Source organism: Tursiops truncatus, chromosome 7 (assembly GCF_011762595.2).
Source record: "Tursiops truncatus isolate mTurTru1 chromosome 7, mTurTru1.mat.Y, whole genome shotgun sequence".
In the NCBI taxonomy this organism is placed as follows: domain Eukaryota; kingdom Metazoa; phylum Chordata; class Mammalia; order Artiodactyla; family Delphinidae; genus Tursiops; species Tursiops truncatus.
The window spans coordinates 75,064,715-75,088,435 of record NC_047040.1 but is presented as its reverse complement, the minus strand read 5'-3'; the positions used below and the strand labels follow the sequence as shown (position 1 = coordinate 75,088,435).

The 23,721-nt window shown below is 34.9% G+C and overlaps 1 long non-coding RNA gene and 1 pseudogene across 3 annotated transcripts in view; both read right to left on the bottom strand.

The window, feature by feature from the left end:
* Nucleotides 1-23,721, bottom strand: part of LOC117313037 (uncharacterized) — a 171,926-nt gene that overhangs the window by 55,795 nt on the left and 92,410 nt on the right. Inside the window, exons 5-7 of one of the 3 annotated variants that reach the window (XR_012333114.1) lie at nucleotides 14,755-14,920; nucleotides 4,501-7,003; nucleotides 1,968-2,085 (exon numbers count right to left, since the gene is read on the bottom strand). This is a non-coding gene — a long non-coding RNA (uncharacterized lncRNA). The remainder of the gene's footprint in view (nucleotides 1-1,967; nucleotides 2,086-4,500; nucleotides 7,004-14,754; nucleotides 14,921-23,721) is intronic. The other 2 variants (XR_004527512.2, XR_012333115.1) reach the window with 2 other exon arrangements.
* Nucleotides 19,158-19,330, bottom strand: LOC117313107 (U1 spliceosomal RNA; annotated as a pseudogene).

The following is a 23,721-nucleotide window of genomic DNA, read 5'->3' as shown; positions in this document are numbered from 1 at the left end:
TTTGGGGGTTGGCATATGGGTCAGTGAGGGTGCAGACAAGATAATCAATTCAATTCAAAATATGTTAAGCTTAAGGAATATACTGGACTTTGAGCAGGAAGTTTAGAGCAGGTTTAAATGTATAAATGTACAAATCTTGGGATGGCCAGACCTATGGATAAATATTCGATAATATGAAGCTTAAAAATACTATTTGAAATCATGAGAGTGTGAGAAATTTTCAAAGGAGACAATAGATTTTTCTCCAAGAAGTCTAGACCATATTTTTTTCTACACTATATAGCTAATAAAATTGAAAACTGACTTACACAGAAGCTCAGAGAAAACTTAGCATGTTTACCATTTACAAAATAATAATAAAATTAAGCTGATTCATTCCACTGGGGGATCCACAGAGTTTCATTTTCTTACTTAACTCTGTCACTCTGTTCCATGCACCCTAATATGGTGCATCGTTTTGCTTTGCATGTCATATAGTACATTTATATAGCACTCAAAATAATTCCTTCATCTTTGTCTTTAATCCAGTATAATTTTTCACGGTTGGCACTTCTTTATTTTATCCAAGTTCTGTCTTTTGGGATTGTGTGTAAAAGCTGAGAAGGGTCAAATGATGTGTGGGTTGAAAGTAGTTTCATGATTCATGGGAACTATCAACTATGCAAAATGATCACTCTGGCACAATGAGTTTCTTATGCAAGGCTTCTTAATGCAAAAAGGAAAATGGAGCATTCCATGGATTTTCCATCTCAAAAATATGCTAAGAAGTACATGGAAAATAGTCACATAACAGTTTCCAAATAATGGCCATATAGCTCTGTTATCATGCAAACATTTTTTCTACTGTTGCCTAGATGCAAGTGCTATATATTAACTAGTTCTCTTGTAATTCTGATAATCTACTGCCTGACTCCAAGCTTATTCAAATATGATTTTTTTAAAGTTTGTGGTCAATTTTGAATAATTAGAACAATAATATCTTGGGCATTTGTTCAAAGCTTTGCTATTTATTAAATTATTTCACGTAGATTATCTCATTAAACATACAAACTATAGGTCACCCGATAGCAAATTTTTTTAAAATTATATTTCCATTAGACGTTCATTGTTCACTCTTCTGACCACACAAACATGTAGTCATTTTAAAATTGTTTCTCATTCTAGCCAATATTTAGGAATAAGTTTTATAAATTAAATACATTAACTTTTACAAGTGCTCAAAACAGTGTCTAATAGAAAATAAGTACTTATTGGGTCTGTTAAATAAAATTTTTAAAAATAGCTATCTTCAAGAACATTTTATGCCTCTTCATTTCACTTGATCCCCACCTACTTTTACTTCTCTATACCACAGTCTCTTCTTATCTACTAGGCTTATTTTAGCCTCTCCTTCAGATGTTCCTTGCTATAAACCACTTAAAATACTGCCCCTAAATTTAATACAATTAAATTCCAATCATGTAAACTCCTGCAAAATTAGTATTATTTCCTAACTTTCAAAATCCTTATTATATATTTCAAACGTAGTCAGCCAAACCTACCTAATTACCTATTACCTCTCCCTGAGCATTCTGCTCTCTTGACATGGAGTATTCAAGACATGGAGAAAAATCATGCTAGTCTGTCTGTCTTTGTGAAAAGTCTGCCAGGTCTAACTCAAAGACTACATTTTCCATTGAAGACTCACCTGATTATTACAGTCAGATAACAAGTTTCCTTCCTTTCCACTCTGATGGAACTCAGTGCTTAAGATTCAAAAGACATTCATCACCCAGAGTAGCAGGGTGGAAGCTGATTAAGGACAGACTTGGCAAGTTATATATTCACACTGTTTTCCTGAATGTTTTGAATTAGTTCAGAAGTAGCCTATGATAGATTAATACTTTTACTCTGACTTTGCTATAGAATTCAAACCATCCCTGGCTTCTCCCACCTTTCTGGGGCATCTTCAACTTCTGTTCACTCACCTAACTGGAGCTAGATTTTCTCCTAAGCCCAAGATCTGGCCAGTGAGTGTCCCTTTCCTTTTCTCTTCTTCTCTTCTTTTCTCTCTTCTTCACTTCTCTTCTCTCTTTCTCTCTCCTCCTTTGAAATATGAATTATAAAAGTTTTGCTGAAAGAATGAATAATGTAAAAAAATACAGGAAAAACCTATGTTTTCATTTCCTAAGGCCTCGGAAGTAAGCATGTTATTGAAATTCATTAAATGAATCATTAAAAAACTAAAATTAGGCAAGAAAAGGAAAGGAAAAAACATTAAAGTATTGAAACTACCTAAAATTTTTCATTAACAATGCACTAAATGCATTTGTGTCTGATTTCCAACAAATGAGAGAAATTTGGGAAAATAGAATTAAGAATTGACTTCAAATGTTTTCTTCATACATCTTGGTGTCAGTATGTTACTGTTTAATAGGCAAGTGGAAGGATCAGGTAGGAGAGAGCCAAAATGAAAATACCTAAGAGAAATGAGTCTATTTTACACTAACATTTTGATGTTATGATTATTAAATTGGACAATGCAGGCAACATTCTGGTATTAAATTAGTATGATTAATTTCCATGAGTATATTTTCATATAGAGATTATTGTCATATATCATAACAAATACTGTTGAAATATGATTATAAATATAAAAGTGATATGCAGCTAATCAGTTTTAATGTCCTTTTAACACATATTTTCTCATTAAGTGCAAATACCTCTCACAAGCATTCCAATTTGAAAACTATGTATTGCTATAACTTTAACACTATGTAATAATGTAACTGTGGTTGTTTTGTAACTTTTTCAGAGGTTTAAAAAAAAAAAAGCAAATGAATGAAAAATCCAGGAGTTTCTTTTGATGATGTTGATTCTGAAACTTTCATCAATTTAATTCCAGGCAACAGACAAGGAAAATATTTAGAAATCAATAAGTATTACAAATTTAAACAGAGGTAGCAAATACACAGCTACCAAACATTCCAATTCCATGCATTGTGTGCAGCACCAGAAGAATTTGCAGCTCTGTCTGCACAATTCCCAACATTATACAGTTTAGCTTACTGTTTTCCTGCTTAATTACCTACCTAAATATATATTATATATGCATGTGTATATTTAGTCTTAACGTTGACAATGTTTTCAATCCCTAAAGATGATTGTTAACATTCCTAAAATTTTCAGAAACATAAAAGATTTAATCACACCAGTTATCTCTAAATTTAGGAAAAGAACAAGGACATCTCTGACAGTAAAAATAAAACTAGAAATTAGCCAAAGTTAGTGAAAATAATACCAAACATATGGACTATTTTAACAGTTCAAGCTGTTAAGCTAAAACTATTGGACTGACAGTCAATGTTGTTTTTAAATTTGCTAAATAGAATACATTTAGTAAAAATTATGGAGCATTCATGATATGTTAGACACAAAGGTGACCTCCTATAAAGATCATAGACTTTCAGGATAAACAGTTATATTCATAAAATTAATATACAATTTGATTAAAAATTATATAAAGTTTTGAGGGTAGTTATATTGCAAATTCAAGAGAAGGGTGATGAACACTTCTGACAGAGTTAGAAAAGCCTTCAGAGAGGAAGTGATACTTGGGTTAAAACTAATAAGATGGGAGACAAACATTCCAGGACAAAGAATAATGCACGGCTTATTGCATGCAAGAGTATAATTATTAAACGGCATAGGGTATGCTCAGGTATTTGCAAACTTGAGAAACAGTAAGTAAGTTTACAGAGTAAAAAAGGAACCACATCATTAAAAGCCTTCATCACATATTTTTATTAATAAGCAATAGAAAAAATGAAATTTTATAAGTAGAGATATAGAATTACTAGTATTTTCATTAATTCAACAATCCTTCTAAATGGCAAACACTTTCCTAGGTCTGAAGATACAAGAATGAATTAGACGTGGTCTTGTTCTTCAAAAGTGGGAAAGTCATTGGGAGAAACAGTCAGATTGTTTGAAATGATCTATTATTTATGTTGCTCTGATCTACAATTTTTTCAGATAATATTTAAGATAACTTGTGAAATTATATGACAACAGTGTATTTTAAAATATGGGAAAATATACAAAAGACTATTAAGGAAAAATACTGGCAATGAGGCCAGAATTTTATGGTATAAAGACATACACACACACCTAGTACTTGGCCATAATTGATGGCCCCAAGGTTTTTTGCAGCCAAAATAAAAAAATAAGACTTGGCAATTACACAGGTCACAATGTTAATAAGATTTTTTTTTTAGACTCAAAACCACCATTCTTCTTTGGAATGAAGTTCAAACAGGAATTTCTCAGCACAGACCTCATAAAGAGCCCCTTGTATGATGTAATGTATATCTTAAGCAATATGAAATATGAAATAAGGAGTTTCAAAATAATAATATTTTGTATAAGAACACTCAACAAATAAGCATATAGATCCCAATACAATGTGATGAAACAAAAATCACAGAAACTAACAGTTCCAACAACTGCTTCTCTGCTTACCTCAGATGAAAGTTTCTTTTGTGACACTATGATAATCAGTTGAAGAGCAGTCTAAGACTCAAGGCCACCTATTGAAAAATAAATAAAACATGTTATACTTTATCTGGGTGGATTTTCTTGAAATGGAGCAATGTCATCTGTAACATCCAATTTTATATTTCTTTTTTCAGTGAAATACCCTTATTGTTCTCACTGACTTCTAAAATATCAGTTTCATCTGTTTTACAAATGAGATTCTATGCAAGATCTAATTTGAAGAAAGTTTACTATCGTTGATTTAAATTTGTCAGAAGTATGGAAATCACTTACGTATTCCTTGGAGTCCTCTCAGTAAAACATCGTGACAGTGTTGAGATTTCCTTTCCCTGACAGTCCCCACTTTATTTTTATTTTATTTATTTATTTTTGGCTGCATTGGGTCTTCGTTGCTGCACGCGGGCTTTCTCGAGTTGCGGCGAGCAGGGGCTACTTTTCGTTGTGGGGCACGTGTTCTCATTGTGGTGGCTTCTCTTGTTGCGGAGCACAGGCTCTAGGCATGCAGGCTTCAGTAGTTGTGGCATGCAGGCTCAGTAGTTGTGGCTCATGAGCTCTAGAGCGCAGGCTCAGTAGTTGTGGCACATGGGTTTAGTTGCTCCGTGGCATGTGGGATCTTCCTGGACTAGGGCTCGAACCTGTGTCCCCTGCATTGGCAGGCGGATTCTCAACCACTGCACCACCAGGGAAGTCCAGACCCCACTTTTGCCAGCCTTCCTACTCAGGAGCCAACCTTTATCTGTGTCCTTAACGAGTGTTTATTCAGTAGAGCCAAATTTGAATTAGTATCAGATCAGCACTGCTTTACATCTAATTAGGGAGTCTGAATACTGGGAAGATGTTTGCTCAAAATGTTGGTGATGGTAGCTTTGAAAAACACATTAAATGGTGAGTGTGGTGTCTGGGAAGAATGCTGTTTTGATTTTGAACATTGTGGAAGGGTGTCATTAGAACAAATATTAGAAACTTTCCCTGTATGACTTTAGAGACAGATGCTCAATAGCATTCTTTACTTACTTTTAACCATTGTAGCATCTTAGAATGTCAAAGTTCAAGACTGATTCATATATAACGGGTTAATTTAATAACATCAGAATTTTATTGGATGAAATCATGTTTCTGGTCATTCTCTTGGGCTACATTCTGAGAAAAGGTTCTGCAGTTGGATTATATAAGCTTTCCTCAGTAGTAGACAGTAAAGATATTTTTAAACCTGGACTCGGAACATTGTAGTAAAGTCTAGAGAGCAAGTAGTATGATTTCTGGTGTGTAATTTATCATCTTATTCTTCATCACTAAATTCCAGTTAGGAGAGATGACCAATTATCTGATTCCATTCATGTTCCCATTCAATAAAGAAACATCCATTTCAAAATTTTGCTTCAAAGGCAAACTGTATTCCTTGTATATTCCTGTAGAACTTCTCAGAGTTTAACCCCATGTTAGACATTAAATGACAATAGCAGATTCATTCAGAGGTAGAAAGAAAGAGTTAAAACAGAAGGCTTTGGTCTAGCATCAAAGTTAAATAACCAAAAATTTAAATTAACCTCAGCAGAAGACAAAAACTCAACAATAAAAAGGGAAAACACAAAAACAAACTGAACAATTCTAAACAATTCATGGCACGATACCCAGAACTCACTGAATGAAAGAATATTAGAAAACTCTTAATGGAATAGCTACTGTTATTTGTAAGGATGATATATTCACGAAAAAAAATGTTCTTTAAAATTAAATTCCCATTTTGTTTAGGACACAGCACTTAATGGGTTAAAACAAGCTCACCTTTTCAACAAGGACAGCTAAATATTTTAGCAGCACCAAGCAATCCCTTCACCCTCCTGAGTAAAAAAACATTCCTTGAACTGCTTTTCTTCCCAATAAATTACTTTTAAAATGATCAAACTGTGTCATATTATTTGTAATGCTATTAAGAATAATATCTAAAGTACTTAAACTAATTATGCCTATTTTGTAAGATTAATTACCATTAATAATTTAACATATTTTATCATTTAAGTCAGTATCCGTTCTGATCTTTAACTTTAGAGAGTGCACTGTATATGTACCACATAATTAGGGCTTATGTATCACATAATTAAGGCTAAATACTAGGAAATCAGACTAATGAGACCAAATCAAACTGAATTATTTAAGCTTTTTTTCTTTAATTTTAGAGGTAGAATATTTAGTAATTAAACACTGATTTCATTTTCTTGAACTTGCATATGTCTCCTTTGTTTCTGAGGTCGTTGCTATAGAAGCCCTCAAAAATGTTGCTCTGAGAAGTACTGTAACGAATAGAGGCAGGTGGTTTTAGTCTTTTTCTGTCTCGCCCTCCTTTCTCCTCCACTCTTTTGTTTCCTGGGGTCTTCATTGTTTTGTTGTTGTTGTTGTTTTTCCAGGGTCCCAAGGATCTGCTGTCAGATGGGAACTTGCTCAGCTTCCTGTCATTTTATAGTCCATGCTGTGTGGGGAATTAATAGCTATTCAACAAAAAAATATGATTCAGGATTTCAAATTTTATGAAGAAATACTTTAGACAGAAAGACTTTTGTGTTCTTCTCAACACTTTACTCATTTATTCATTCACTTGTTTAATCATTCTTTGAACAGATGTTTGTGAATGGCTACTGTGTGTTACACTGTTGTTATATAGCACAACTGGTGAGATTTTGGATATGTGACTCTGATAAGTAACGAATCACATTGGAGGATGTCATCCCACAAATTTTCACTGAGGGTCTCCTGTGTTCCCAGGAGCTGGGATAGGTGTTAAGGATAGTGTGTTGAGTGAGAGCAACACGATCTTTGCTCTCAGAGATGATGGTCTTGTTGGGAAGACATGAACACATCATTCAATAAGATGCCTTATGATGGAAGATGTGTAGGGTCATACACGGGATCTAATTTCAAGTAGGGGTCAAAGAAGGACTCCTGGAGGAGGTGTCATTTAAGGTAAGTCCTGAAGGATGGTGAGAAATCAGGTACACGAGTGTGTATATGTGTGGGGATGGGAAATAGCTGATTAAAGTTAAATTACCGAAGAATATCCCAGATAGAGGTAACAACACATGTGAACGCTGGAGGGATGAGAGGACCATAACTTGATTCAGAAACAGTAACACATTCAGTATAACTGAAATGTAGCATTAGATGAGTCTGGAAAGGTCAATAAAACACAGAGCAGAAACTGAGGTCCTGTAGTTAGTTAAGTGCTTTAAGTGGACAAACTTTAAACCTAATTGCTGATTCTAAAATCTCCATTATATCTGCTGATCCTCTGCACCAAGAAAACATAAAGAAGTTACTTAATTTGAAAATAATCTTTATTAAAAAAATGATTTCTTAGAAAATGTCTTCTTTCAATAAATTTAAAAACATCCATTTTCAGAAAAGCTACTGATGTATCTGCACACTTGTTTAGCTATGATTACAAGACATTATGTGTTTCAAGGAGATGGAAGGGAAGACTGACCCTCTTACTTCACCTCCAACTTGACTCCTCCTTGATAACCTATTTTTTTCTGTGTTAAAGTATCAATTGGATCCACACAATTAAATAGAGCAACTGGGTCACTTCTCATGTAGACAAACTACCTGCAGACAAGTTGTTTTTATCAGTCAATCTGGAAACCTCAACAGGTAGACCTATTGAACGATGCTTGACATATGCCCCGTGGTTATCTGGCATTATTCTCTGCTGGGAGAAGAGTGATTGGCAGTGTAGCCCTTATCCCTGGTCCACTCAGGTAGTTCCTTGTCAGCAGTTCAGCCCCTCTGAGATCTGTCTGCCTCACTCTGCTGTTCTCATTATCACTCAGTGATAGCAAGGCTTTGAGGAAATTAGAAGTAATTTTTCTTTTCAGAAGAGTCAGTAACCCTTATTTGGGACAAGACACATACACTACTCCAACGGCAAGTTCTGAATCAGAACATGCTACTGGTTGATAGTGAAAATGTTGGCAAGGGTAAAGAATGACTTGAATACAAATTGGCATACTTTTTTTTTACCCTATCCATTTACTACTGAAGAAATTTTAAGTAATTTTTACCAACATATTTTTGACATGTACTGGCTATTTCTCATGGCCTCAAAACTTACCATTACCTGGAATTGTTTTTCTTTTTTTTACCGGGGAAAGAAAATAAGACCATCATCACCACAATATTCATCTTGAGTAGCACAAAATAGCATACACAATTTGGACCAGGAGATAAAATATAATAATACCTTACAGATGAATTTCTTTTTTTTCCAAAGTAGATTTGGGAGAAATTATGAATAGAAAAGATCTTAAACCTGAGTCAAGGAAATAAAGTTCTTCATTCATCACAGAAACAAACAGTATAGAAATGACATAATTTCCCATAATCTCCCTTGATCGAGTCAACCTATTTCACTCATTTTATTATACAGGCTCTTCAAATGTTTTAAATCTAGCCCATCACCTGTCAATTCATGCTTCATTATCCTGGTTCTCAGTGTCATTCAAGGTTGACTTCCTTTCCGATAGTCATTCATGTCCAAACAGGAGTCACGCATGCCATTTTCATCCCCACTGTCATTTCAAAACATGGCTTCCTATAATTGTATATTTTAGAACTCATAGTGAGCTCAATTCTCTCTGCCAAAGAGAGGAAAGAACTAAAACTCTCTAGGAAAAGTGAACCTTCAGCCATTTTACATTTGCTGGGAGATTATGAATTAAGATACAGTGTTTGCACCACCTTATAATCCCACAGAGGGCCATAAAAAGGGCCTTTAACGAATAGCAATCGGCGAACCCTGTCATGCAGTCCTTTTTAAGAGCATGGTTGTGGACAGAACAACAAAAATATCTATGAATTTCCCAGAGTAGAGCCACTGCTTTAGCCTGCTGCAGTTTCTCTGTGAACTTGTCTCTTTGACACAGAGGACAGGCTTCAAATTAAGCATTTCAGGTTCAGGATGGCATGGTCAATTCACTTTGCTACACGTGGGACAAAGGCTACTGTGAGAGTCCTGTAAGGAGGAGCTACTCCAAACCCATACATTTTTCTAATCACATTATCACTGGCTACTGATATGGTTTCTGTCCCTTCTGCCACATTCGTAGTCAAGGAAAGTAGTAGTCATAATGAAACAAAATGAACAAACATTTAAGTACCTACTATGAGCTATTACCCTTTACTCTTGACTTTAGCTCTGTCTGATCAGTTTAATTATCTCCAATGTACTCAAAAGAAAAGTGAGGATGGGAGAGGTTGTTCTGGAAAAATTGTCACATCAATAATACATGGTAGAGTCTAAATAGAAACCAGGTCTTGGGGACTCCAAAGCTCATATTTTGTCCCTTTCGCATTGTATTAACCTCCACATTTACAGAGGCAGAAACTGTGGCACATATTGGGTAAATGATTTAATCAAGGTCACATAACCTTCTGTGAGTTAGAGCTAGCACCAACACCTAAACTTGTGATTCCCAGCTCAGCTCTCTTCTGCACCAAATTCAACTAAAATGATGATAACAGATATTACAATAACAATCATCAATATTATTATCACCATTACTAATCGAAACCATACTTCTAATTAACATCAGAACTTCTGTGGGAGTACATTATTCCCTGTGGCCGCATTGTCTCATGCTTCCTTGAGTAACAGCGTATTCAGCATGGACCATGTACTGGTTCAGTGAGAGAGAGGTATCACTAGAGTCAGAGCTCTGGAAGTCTTTACTTTCAGTATGTTAAGACTTAACGTTTTCAAATATAATTGTGTGTCTAAGGATGGACAAGTAGCCTATTTGATCTTTTCACTTCTCTGAGTTTTGCTAGGACTAGGTTCATTTCTAACCAGAAAGAAATAGAATACTTTCATTTGACTGACTGTCTTGATGAAACGTTGATGCCTTCTTTGTGCATTTTTTTCTCTTTTTTTTTTTAATGAGGAACTATATCATTTATCAGATTTTCAAAAGGTTAGATTGTGTACTGCTTTGAACAATGAATTAGTTTAAGTTACATGATTTTACCAACGCACAATATGTGGAACATATAGAAACTATATGGAAATAGGGGCAGTCTGCATATGTTTGCTCACTTGGCACGGTAGGTATAGTGCATGTTCACCTAACCTTCTTCACATGGTGCTGTGCAAACTTTTCACTGAATTGATTTAAAAAAAAAAAAACAGGCACTATTCCAACACTGAAGCACCATAGGAATATGGAAATGCCAGTGCAAATTCCTATTTTTAACTATCCACTGATCCAAATTCAAACTGGAAAGAAAAAAACAGGATATTACCATGTAATGGCAATTCTCATGATGCTTGTTGCTTCATAACATCATTTGCAGATCAGGCACAAAGATTAATTTAGGACCCATTAATAGAAGAATTTTCAGAGGAACTTGAGCTCAAATTATACCAATCTGTTACTGTTCCAAAATAAACGCATCAGGTGGCATTTAAATGCAGGTGGTTAACCGTTTTATCAGTGCAGATATTTAAGCTATTAGAAATATAATTAGAAAAATTAAATTAAACACACTTAATGTAGATTCTAATTCTACATTAAGAATTAGAATGTAGAATTATGTCCTTAGCATTATGCTATTTCTATTGTAAATTACAAAATGTGCCTAAATTGCACAGGTTTGTTTCTAAGTGATAGCTGAACTCAGATAATTAAGTTGTTAACCATGAACTTCAGTGGTCAACATGGTTATATATCTTTGTCTTATGTCTACTCCTCCTTCTTGTTTCCACAAATCTCAGGGGAGGCAGATGAATGGCACTTGGCTCTACCCAGCTACACAGTCGACTGATTAGACATAGCCCCGTACCACAGGTACACTCAATTATATGCCTTTCAGAGAGTCAAGCATTTCCTGAAGCTAAAAGTGTTGAATCTGTTGATTTCACACATTTTACACTAGGAGAAAACTGTGATCAAACATATTTAAACCTTCAATTTTATTTCATAACATACATTCTCCTTCTACTTAACACAGGAGGTAAGGAATTTATTGAGATTAAAAAGGGTAAATCAATTTGCTTCCAAACAATTAAGTCATTAAGAACCGGACAATGACTTCAATTTTAGTAATTAAGTCATCTGTGTGTGGGAAAACGTGACGTTAGATTTAAGGCCCAACTAAGTGTCCATCATAATACAACCTTATACGTAAATTTTAAGGTGTCACATAGAACAAATTCAGTGAAAGGGTAATGCCCAAACAATCATATTGGCTGTCATTATCCTCATAATAGAAAAGCACTGTTCTTAATGCTGTTTGTATGGTAAGGAAAATGCTCAGTGCTGAAGACAAGCCTGAAAGCGTTAACTGTAACTAGTAAATACACACTATATACAAAATAGCCCTTTCAATGGATTGAGCCCCAACATATGTTTATTGCTAACATTTTCTTTTATCATATGTATAATGAGCTGCATATCCTTTATATTCCTTTATCCACTCTGTTTCTAAGTGATCATAGACAAAGGGATATTCAGTTACCTAAATTCATGCCTAGTGTAAGGCAGGCATGCATAGTCGCTTAAATGCACAGTTATTTGACGGAACAAGACATAAATTACTCCCTTTTTAAAACTTAAAAATAATGATATATTCTACAGTTAGAAATCCAGTAGATCACCCATACACACTAATCTTAATACCCTTGGTTTTAGCCAATGCTTCAAGAAGCTCTTAAACATGCTAAAATCTCTAACTTGGCATAGTATTTGAAATGGCAAAATAATATCTTTTAACAAGATAAATGAAGAAGCCTGGCAAGAATTGAGAAATCTTAGAAATCAAGGGATCTTTTCCACGATCTATTTCCTGACCAACACAACTGGCAAGTCCTTTTATTCCTAAACTTCATCATAAGCTAACCACTAAACATTTTCTGCCTATTTTGGCTTTAATTAAGGTAGATATAATTTCTGAACAAGTTCAGGAAAGTACTTCTTTCAAGCAGGGAAACTGCTTAAATTAATTAAGCTAATTAGGTTGATGAATAATTAAGGTAATTCTTTCACTCTTCCCACAATTCAATCTCGTCACCTCTTAGTCATAAGTCTTAAATGGTGGTATTAGAACTCCTAAATACAATCACACATTATACTTCTGTTTAATATTCTACATCACAATTAAGACTAAATTTTTTTTTCTCTTAGTTTATAGCTTAAATAAGAATGGGTCATCTCTCAAATATTGAGTATCTCTCTAATTAGGAAATGTAAATATCATAAATTAGAAATTAGTCTAGACAACAGAAGACTTTTAGATATTACAAATACTTTTAATAAGAACTCGTTTCAAATAGAGTGATAGGTCCATAAGCATGTATCTGTCATACTACAGGCTCTGCAAAATAGTATTTCATGCGATCCTTGAGCTACCCAAGGAGGTGTTTATATTATCATATTTTCATAGTTGAGTAATTGAAGGCTCAAAGTTGTGAAAAGACTTGCTCAAAATCATACAGCCTGAACATAGCTGAACTTGGATTTACCTGTTTCAAAGGAATTATTAAATCCTTTTAGCATTTAGCTTATTTTTGGAATGTGAACATGATATTACTTCTCTAAATGTATAGAGTAGATTTCTATAATCTGCATATTTCCAATGAGTTAACCAATTGGTAAGAAATGAAAAATTGGTGAAAATACGACAGCAAAGAAAGATTAAACCGAATCAGTCAAGTGGTAATTTGTGTCTTTTGTATCCTAGACCCCTATCCTCCTGAACACATTGTCAGTAGTTACCCATGTTGCATTTTAATTTAGGTGTAAAGTCATAAAATTGGATTTTAGAGAATAGAGATATTTTGCTATTTACATCTATGATCACAGACATAATTCTGTCAGTCAGTCATCTAACTTCAACTAACCTTTGTCATCCCCCTCACCACTAAGGGGCAATACAGCAGCACACATGTCACTATAATTAGCGTGCAGCAGCAATTTTCATTAGACCGATGATCTCCAATAAGATTTTCCCAAGGGCTGCATTCAGTTATATGTAATAGTTAGGCGGGCCACACATGTATTAGCATATAATTTGCACATGATTTGCATATGCATTTAAAGATTGCATCATATTTCTCTGACTATTTCAAGTAAAAATGTAATTACTACAACACCGAAGGTTATGAGTTCTATTTTTCTGTACTATCCCACCACATCTGACCCAGATGGCTTATGACAGAATAGCTCAGCAGAAAACTAGGAAAAGCTGGTGTGGGAGGGGGTGGGTGGGCAAGGGAGCGGGCGGGGGATGAAGAGTCAGTAGAGATGGTTAGGGTCAATAGAAATCTTTCTGGGGAGCACCAGTGATAACTACTGAGAGTACATTGCATTAGACAATTTGTCTCTTTTATAAGGATAAAGGAATAACTGCACACTGGGTGGACCTTCTAAGAAATGCCTTTCTAGTTACTGCTGATATCTTGTTGAGCATCTTTTTTTCAAACCTCATTACAGGCTAAATGGCAAATTATCTGTTATCACTTGGGAAATCTCAGTTACCTCTTAATTCTAATAGTGTCGTCACATAACAACTTTAACTGAGTTTTCTTCTAAACCTAATTACTCTCTGTTTTGAACACTAATTTTAAGCGAAGAGCTCTCTATTTCCCTTTAGTTTTTTATACATATGGACCAATCCTACACAACTGGAGAGCATACCCTCTTCCACTTAAAGAGCTTTCTGATGCATTCGTATTTGGTTAGGTAGAGGAAAAGTTAAGAAAGGGAACAAGGTTTGTAGAGGGAAACAATTGGAAAAGACTGGAACTAGGTACACACATAAACATATGGACACATATTTACTCACACATATTTTAATACATACTTGCTCTTGCATTTATGAAAAGAATAATTTCCTCCTCTCCATCTCTGTCTATCTGTAATGAATTTAAAATCTACACTCATTTATGTAGAAAAAGGATCTTACCGCTGATTAGGCTGGTGCTAGACGATAGAGAGATAGATAATGCTAGATAGATAGATAGATAGATAGAGGATAGATGATAGGTAGATAGTTGGATGGACAGGTGGATAAATGGATGACAGACAAATGATTATAAAACTATTGTGTTGAAAACATATACTTTAGTAAGAAATAGTTCTCTGTATGTTCAACCAGCATTTAATTTATGCTTTCCTGTTTCAGATGATCAGAATCATGTGACTACAGAAAAGCAGAATTTTCTTTACCTACCTTTTGAACTTTTAGGGCCAGGCCAGTAATCAGTGGAAAGTCTTCAACCAATTCTCAGTAACTGACTTGCCCAAGGTCACACAGGTTTTGGGTGATGGAGCCAGGACTTGTACCCCATTCTACTTTTAAAGTTATTATTGTTGTTACTGTATAATGTCATCTTTATCTGTAATAAATAGACATCATCTCTGTTTTGTAAGCAGAACAGACTTAAGTAATTCTCAGTACCTTGGTCTTGTAGTTCATTGAACATGTATGTTATCCAAATACTTAGCTAACATCCTCAACCACGACTAAGTAGAGAGGAGATAAAAAATCTGTTTTCCCCTTGTCTTCTTGTATTCAACTTGTTCTTTTGCATCAAATTCTCCTATGATTTGATACCATCAGTAACACATGTCTTTGATATATACCACTGTATCCCTGGACAGTGACTATGCCAAGAATATAGTGAATTCTCAGTGAGTATTTTTTTATTAGATGAATAAACAAATGATAAATATTCAAGTACTATATAAGGTAATTTATTACCATAGGAAGCAGTCCATGATATATTAAGTTAAAATGTAGATTAGAAAACAGTTCTTTTAGAATGATCCCATTTTGATGGAAAAAATATATATGTCTTCATGGAAGAACAAGTATAAATGTATTTACGTTTATCTATAGTGTGAAATTTTTTTCTTAACTTTGTTTTATTTTGGGGAAAAGAATGTATTTTTATAATAAAATAAGTGTTTATGGGCTTCCCTGGTGGTGCAGTGGTTGAGAGTCCGCCTGCCTATGCAGGGGACACGGGTTTGTGCCCCGGTCCGGGAAGATCCCACATGCCATGGAGCAGCTGGGTCCGTGAGCCATGGCTGCTGGGCCTGCGCGTCCGGAGCCTGTGCTCCACAACGGGAGAGGCCACAACAGTGAGAGGCCCCTGTACCACCAAAAAAAATAATAATAATAAAATAAAATAAAATAAGTGTTTTATGTTTGTTTTGTTTATTTTAAAAGTCTTCCCTTATACTACATTTCCATAGTACTTTCTAGAAAACATTTGGAATGCCTACATTACAATTAGTTTTCCAGTGTTCCAATTTGAAATGTGGCCTTAACCTTCTTATTCAAGAGTTTCAGCTTATTTCATTTACTGTCCACTGTTATTTGTATAAAAACTGTCTCTTCCTTTAAACTGAAAGTATTTTAAAGACCAGAAACTGTATTTTATTTATTTCTGAGCTATCGCACCCTTACAGCAATCCTAGAAATAAGCTTGCACACAGCCAATGCCAAAAAATATGTAATAAATATTTGGTAAGTCATTCATCAAGTCCAAAGAACTTACATAGTTTTCATTTTAGGTTAAGTAATATCTCCATTGATTTATTTTTTCATAAAGAATGAATACTTGGGCTCAATGGCAAAAAATTAGATTCATAATAACATTTTATATCAGAGCTAAACCCTGCATTGTTTATGCCACCCAAAGTTACCCTTTCCGGGATAATCCATGAACTGGGGGTTTTTCTATTCCAATATACTAATTTTTTTTTTAATTTTGTAATACCGTGCAAGCTACACATCTGACAAGATCATATGTGTTCGTAGGCCAATGTGCAGTAACAGTTTAACCTTCCAGGTAACAATTGTGATAATGCCTGAACCCAGAGGAATATCTCTAATTCTAGATACTTCAGGCACCATAGCAGAGGTGGAAAAAATATTCTAAGCCAGTTGGATCTATAAGTACTTTGTGCTATATTTACCAAATAGATGCTTTGGGGTAGCAAAAGCTCAATTAATAGTCAATCTCAATTAATAGTCTTCATGATTCAGTGTTTGCTTCAGCTCTTGTGGCTTAGCAACTTTGCTGCTAAACAAATGTGTAATCACAGCAGTTAGTCTCAATTTTCCTTTAGCAGCAGAGCTAGTTTAATATTCTAAATTCTTGAAATTATAGAGTAGTACAAAAAGGAGTAGAAGGCTATGTAAACTGGAACTACAGAATAACTCTTTAAACAAGGTCAAAGCATATCACCATTATTCTATTTCAATCATTCATGTGGTATTTATTATTGTACTTAACTTACCAAGAATACATAATATAGTACAAATTTCAGTAAACAACAAGCATTAGTTGCTTGTGAGACTGTTTTGAGAAATAGCTTTTCAGTAAATTCACATGGAAAAAAATAAATTTTAAAATACAAACTTTGAAGTACCATTTCTACTTTTGGCAGACTCTGTTTCAATTACCTATAAGTCTAGGTAATTCATATAAATTTCTCTCCTTCATTAATATTGAGCACCTGAGAAAAATCATATAAGGCTTTCAGAAACCAGATTTTCACTAGATAAATAGCAAAATGAAATGATTATTATTCATGATACCAGCTGGCCTCTTTAGATATATACCTAAGACTGTGGGTGTGTAAATCCACCATGTTTAACGGAGTACATCAGCACTGAAGATTGAATTACCCACAACCCCGGGATAGAAATAATTATATTATAGCTCATTGCAGACCATGTAGTTCTCTATTAGTAGTTGTATTGGGCTACTGAGGCACAATCATTAGAGACATAAAATAGTCATTTTGTATATTAGTAGTAAAAGAAAAAACCGGAAACCTTTAAGGAGAATTCATAACATACGTACTTTTGACTCACAGTTAAAACATTGATTAAACTGCACACTACAAAAGAAGGCATTAAAAAATAAGAGCCATCACCATGGAGGCCTACTACCAACAACCACCTTAACTTTTTACAAGTATCCAGTCACCAATAATGTAACATGCACAGGACTTAGAAACACATATTTTATTAAATGCACCTAGAAAATGGAGACGTTCTCCATCAAACTGCTAAATGTTCTGACTGAAGAACAACCTGACAGCCAAGGAGCAACCCTGAGCTGGTAGAGATGGAGGGTGTTGCTAGTAGTCTATGGCTCAATTTTTTCTTAAAAAAACTTCAGAGACTTCTAAATAACATTACCATGTTATGGACTTTGTATAATAAAGATCCTTATTATAATTATTCAAAGAAAAACTTATCTAATTGGACAACAATTTTAAAGCCTGCGTATTGTTTTGTGTTACTGTAACTGTCTCTAAACCTTGGATTTACATTGTATTATTTTGTTTCCCTGTAAACCTACAAATATAGGTAGATGCTTCACATGTATTAACTTGCTTACTCCTCACAACACAGTGTTGTGAGATCTGTAATTCGTCCCATTTAAAGTAGAGAAAACTAAAGCACAAAAAAGCATAGACATTTGCCTAATGTCACACAGCTTGGAAGTAGCAAATCTGGGATTCATAACCAGATATTCTGGCTCCAGGGCCCATATGTTTACTTTTATCAGTTCCAAAGTTCACTTTGAACATTGTTAAAGAAATCACTTCTTACTTTTACTTATGAAAGTTTAAATATTAAAACGTTTAATGTGTTCTTTTGTCCTCAAAAGAAAATTGAGACAATGTAAGAAGGCTGGTGAATCGTGGCTTTATCAATCACCCTCCAAAACCCTCACCCTTTCCTCATCCAACATTTTGAGTGGTGACTATGTTGAAGTGAGTTAATAAAATTGGTCACTTCTTTTTTAAGCTAAAAGAAATAAAAACAATGTGTGGTCCGTTGAATGACCTTTTTTTTTGAAGATGCTCTCCCAACACACATTGAAAGTTAAATATGAACTCTATAAAAATTCGCAGTGGCAATGCCACTAAACAGAAAAAAGAGGCAAAATTAATTATACCACCTATCCTTTAGGCAAGCAAATTGGTTCTTAACATTGAAATATTAATCATGTGAGCTACCTCCACAAACTGTAAACACATCTTGGAATCACAGTAAGATTTACGCAGTACTTGCACTGTAGGAATGGTATCTTTGAAAAATCGAAGTATGAACGAATACGAACATGAACATGGCAACTGACTCATAGAAAACATGGTACAGGAGCTGAGCCCTGGCCACATGTCAATTTCCTACAGTGAGTTCCAGAGTCCTCTACTGTGAAAATATATAGAACAGACAATCACATATGTCATATAAGTCCAGAAATACAGAAAAGAGTTTCATGGCCCCTTTCGGTTCCTCTTAAATAAAGTCATTGATGTTACTTTCAGGTTGACCTATCCAATTCCTGCACTTATCCTGACCAGATGTAGACTCAGTTAACTTTTTTTTTTTTTTTTTGCGGTACGCGGGCCTCTCACTGTTGCGTCCTCTTCCGCTGCGGAGCACAGGCTCCGGACGCGCAGGCTCAGCGGCCATGGCTCATGGGCCCAGCCGCTCCGCGGCATGTGGGATCTTCCTGGACCAGGGCACGAACCCGCGTCCCCTGCATCGGCAGGCGGACTCTCAACCACTGCGCCACCAGGGAAGCCCTCAGTTAACTTTTAATAAGTACTGCTCTTTCAGTCTGAACGCAGTCCCCCACTACCACAAATTATGCAGTCGAGTCTCCCACATTTGGGGAAATTGTAGGGGTCAGCACATCTGGAGTGCAATGGATAAGCTTTGCCCTGGGAAAACCATCTTCATGATCATGGTATCTCCCCTGCCAGGTAAGTATAAATACCTACTATTTTTAATAATAGACATTAGATCAGGAGTTTTAGCAATATTATTTCACAATTATCCCCAGTTTTACGAGAGGAAACGGAGGCTCAGAGAAATTGAAGAACCTGGCTCTGGAATGGCCAGACGAGGCAGCCAGTAAATGGCAACGCTAGTACACAAACTCACATCTGCAGACTTTGTAATATAAAAGAATTTTAAAAGAGACATCATCTGAAATTAGCTCTGCTTTCAAAGGGCCACCATATTCTGGACTGACCCTAACTCTAGCAAAGAGGGCCTTATTTTTACAGTAGTGCTTGAGTCTGAGTTTTTCTGCCAAGAATCCCTTGCCCTGAGCCTCAGGCCACTTAGCTAGGGCCCTAATCCCTGTTTAGCTTCATCCAGCCTTCTTTTCAAGAGGGCACATTTCTGTTGTCTCTTCCTAGACACTACCCAGGTCCTGTTAAGTTCCTCCTGATTTCAGCAACTGCCTGTCCCTTGGACTAATCCTCTCTAACCTTATTCCCAGAAGAAGGGGCAGTGGGAGCAACGTTTAGGAGTAGAATGAGAAGGGAGGAACAGATTTTAACTATTTCATAGTTAAATCAGACTAAATCTAAATAAGGAAATAACCATGCTTGTTATTTGGGTAGAGCTTGGTAGAGTACAAACTACATTCTTTGTAAGAGTTTAGCTTTAAAATTATCTCCATTTGATAGATAAGGAAACAGCCTCATGGAGAATTAAATGGCTTAATGTAAGATTGTTTGGCTTATAAAGGCAGAAATTCTGGACTATTCTTAGCCATTGCCATCCAATCTGAAATCTTAAATCATAAATCTACTTTTAAAAATATATTAGGTTAACTTTAGTTTATATATAAATATTCGTGGTGGTGCTTTCGATCAGACTAAATAAATAACATTGCAATATTTTAAAATGATACCTAAAAAAGCAGTCAGGTTATGTTCTCAGTGTCTAGCACTTGCGGAAGAACTCTTCAAATGCAAAAATACTCCTATTGGCTTTTTATTTTCAGAGAATATGTGAATCTCAAATAGGCTACATTTGCATTCTGGAGAAAGTTTTTAGAGTCAATTTCTAACGCGTTTAACAAAGCTGATCTTGTGCTCTCTTAGTCATCACTACAGAGGGCAGCAACAGACAGCAGAGCTCCTTAGCATCACAGAGGAAACGGTAAGACGGGAATAAAGACACAGACCTACTAGAGAATGGACCTGAGGATATGGGGAGGGGGAAGGGTAAGTAAGCTGTGACAAAGTGAGAGAGTTGCATGGACATATATACACTACCAAACGTAAAATAGCTAGTGGGAAGCAGCCGCATAGCACAGGGAGATCAGCTCAGTGCTTTGTGACCACCTAGAGGGGTGGGATAGGGAGGGTGGGAGGGAGACACAAGAGGGAGGGGATATGGGCATATATGTATACATATAGCTGATTCACTTTGTTATACAGCAGAAACTAACACACCGTTGTAAAGCAATTATACTCCAATAAAGATGTTAAAAAAAAAAAGTTCCTAGTAAACAAGAGGGTTAAAGACAAAGTCATGCTTAAATCACTCCAAATTTTCTTTTGCCTTTATGCTATTTAAAATTAATCACATCTATAAACTCTCATATAAGTTAGCAGGCAAATGGATATGGAAAGTACCAGGAAAGACTACATTTTTTCAAAAGTTGAATCTAAGACATTTTGTAATTCTGCCCAAACCAGCGTTAAAAAATAAACATAGACTATGTGTCATGTAATACTGCAACAAGTGAAATTTAGTCTGCTTTTCTACTGGTTATTTTTTTACTCATTTTTTTCTTTAAATCTCTGTCTTAGCAAGTGAAAGTATTTTGCATAAAATATTTACTATCTTTATAAAAGATATTTTTTAAAATGTATCCAAATGTGTTTTCAGTACGTAAGAAATTTAGAAGCCATGGTTTTACAATAGAAAGATTTACCTACAAAGTGCCTTCCGTACAGAAATGATTGGGAATAGCAGTCTGCAAGGATGAGGACTTAGTACTTACTTCTTAGCTTGGTTGCATAGACCTACAACTGACTGTACATGCAAAGGAGGGCAGCAAAGGTCTTATGATCAAAAGGGAAGAAATGACTGACAACACAGAGCTAGTTCAAAGGAACTAATGGAATAATTAGTCCCAAAAAGACCAAAAAGACTGAAGAATTCATGATGTCATAAAAAGCAGAGCTACTTAAATTGGATTAGAAAATAAAAATGACATGAACATTGTAAATATTCACAGATCACATCATTGACGTGTAATGTGCCGTTAAATGATGTCAAATTAAAGGGGAAATTACATGTGTTAGAACTAGGACGAATAAAGAGAAGACATTTAAAGATACATGGTCCTTCAAGTGAAAATTCCTAACATATATTACACAGGTGATCATCACCAGACAGTGAAACTGGGTGAATGAAATGTAAAATAAAATATATTTTATTTTACATATATAAAGATACTGGCTAAAAGATATCTTTTAGCTGGGAAAAGATACTGGCTAAAAACAACTCATTTTCCAATATTATAAATGATAGTGAACTTTAGATTTCAGAGGAGCTATTTTGGGAATTTGTTTTATACAAAGCAAACCCAAATATGGTTATAGTAAATAACTGATAATGCCATTAAGCTCTTAAAATTTTAGCATCAGCCCTAAGTATTGAATTAGTAGTATGTAAATTTGTCAGAAAAGGAAAGAGTCTCTAGGTCTATTTTAATTTTCATATGCTCAGTTTTCTCTATGTTGTTTGAATCATTTCAGTGATTCTGCACTTGTTTTGAAACTTATATAAGTGATAAAAAGAGAAACAACAAAAACACTGCACAAGGTAAGTGTAACATTTGCCTTCTTCCTGGGTCTTGCTAATATCTCTGTTGACACTTACATTATTAACACATAACTAACCTGAATTTGACATACAATTCAAATACTTCCAAAATGTATACAGACACTTGAATAACTTCGTGGCAATATACAAATGTTTAGCAAAGCAACATTTCCATTCCAGACACATTTCATTTTTGACAAATACTTTAGAAAGTATTAAAAATCATTCACCTTTTAACTGACTTATTCTTTCCATTTGTCTATTCTTACTGTCAGTAAGTTCAGCTTTACTGGAATCTTCTGTCATATTAATGAGATACCAAGTAACCATTTTTTACTGAGGCTTACTGTTAGTAATAGTCAGCATATTGTACTGTAGCCTTAGTACCTCAAATTAACACAAGAAGCAAAGCCCAGATTAACAGCAGATATTATACTCCTTCAAACTGGCCACATATATTAATACTCAAAATGTACTGTCAGTGATCAACAGGACTTTTCTCCATTTTCAAAAGTTCCATAGGTTTCCTTATGGTATGTCTGAAAAGGCAAATGAGTTAAGAAAAAAAAGGTAATCCAGGTTTCAATGAAATATTCACGGGAGTGCTTTATCAACAGACATAATCCCCAGTTTTAAAAGAGTTTATTTAAGCATTTCACCAAACACATGGAACTTGAACCGGCTACTTACATTCCCCACAAAGGAAGAACAAACTTTCCAAAAATATGGCAAGCAGTGGTTGTTTGTGAAATGGTGGAGAGTGTTTTTCTCCCTCTCTCATCTGTGGTTCTACTGATATCTGTAAAATAAATTTTCATTCCTCAGAAGGCAAAATAAAACTCTGGAGCAGAGGGGGAGAGTGCTTCTATTGTGACACGGCTAATTAATTCATAGATGGAAAAATAGGAAGCGTAAATCCTTAAATATTGCACATCAGTACATAAAATGCCCAGCTTTTTTTTCAGCCTTAGACCAAGGATATCAATTACTTCTACACCTATATGAAATAACAGAGAAAAAGGAAAATAGATTATTTCCTCCTTGTTGTAGGAAAAAGGGAGAAAATCTACTGTGAACCAGGTTTTGTGCTGGTCACTTTTTATATGTCACTATTTTAGTCCTCATAATAGTGAAGAAATAGGGTCAGAGAAATTAAGAATGTTCAAGATCAGTCATACAATAAGCTAATTATAAAAATGAGACTTCGAGCCCATTTTACCTGATTTCAAAGTTGATAATCTTTCCCTAATAGACTTATAAAAATCTCATATTCTATAACCATTATGCATAAAAGTGAATTTTACAAAAAAAAGAATAACTGACCTGATTTGGGAATAAAATTTTGGCCCTGACCCCCAAAACTACTACTTTATGGAAATCTAGCAGTGTCTATGGTTAAGAGTACAGAAATTGGGAGCTACACTACTTAAAATTTCTCTCTTTACTGTCAACTAGCTCTTTGACCTTGAGTAAGTTACTCTGCCACAATTTCCATCTGTAAAATTGTAATAATAATAACAATACTGCACA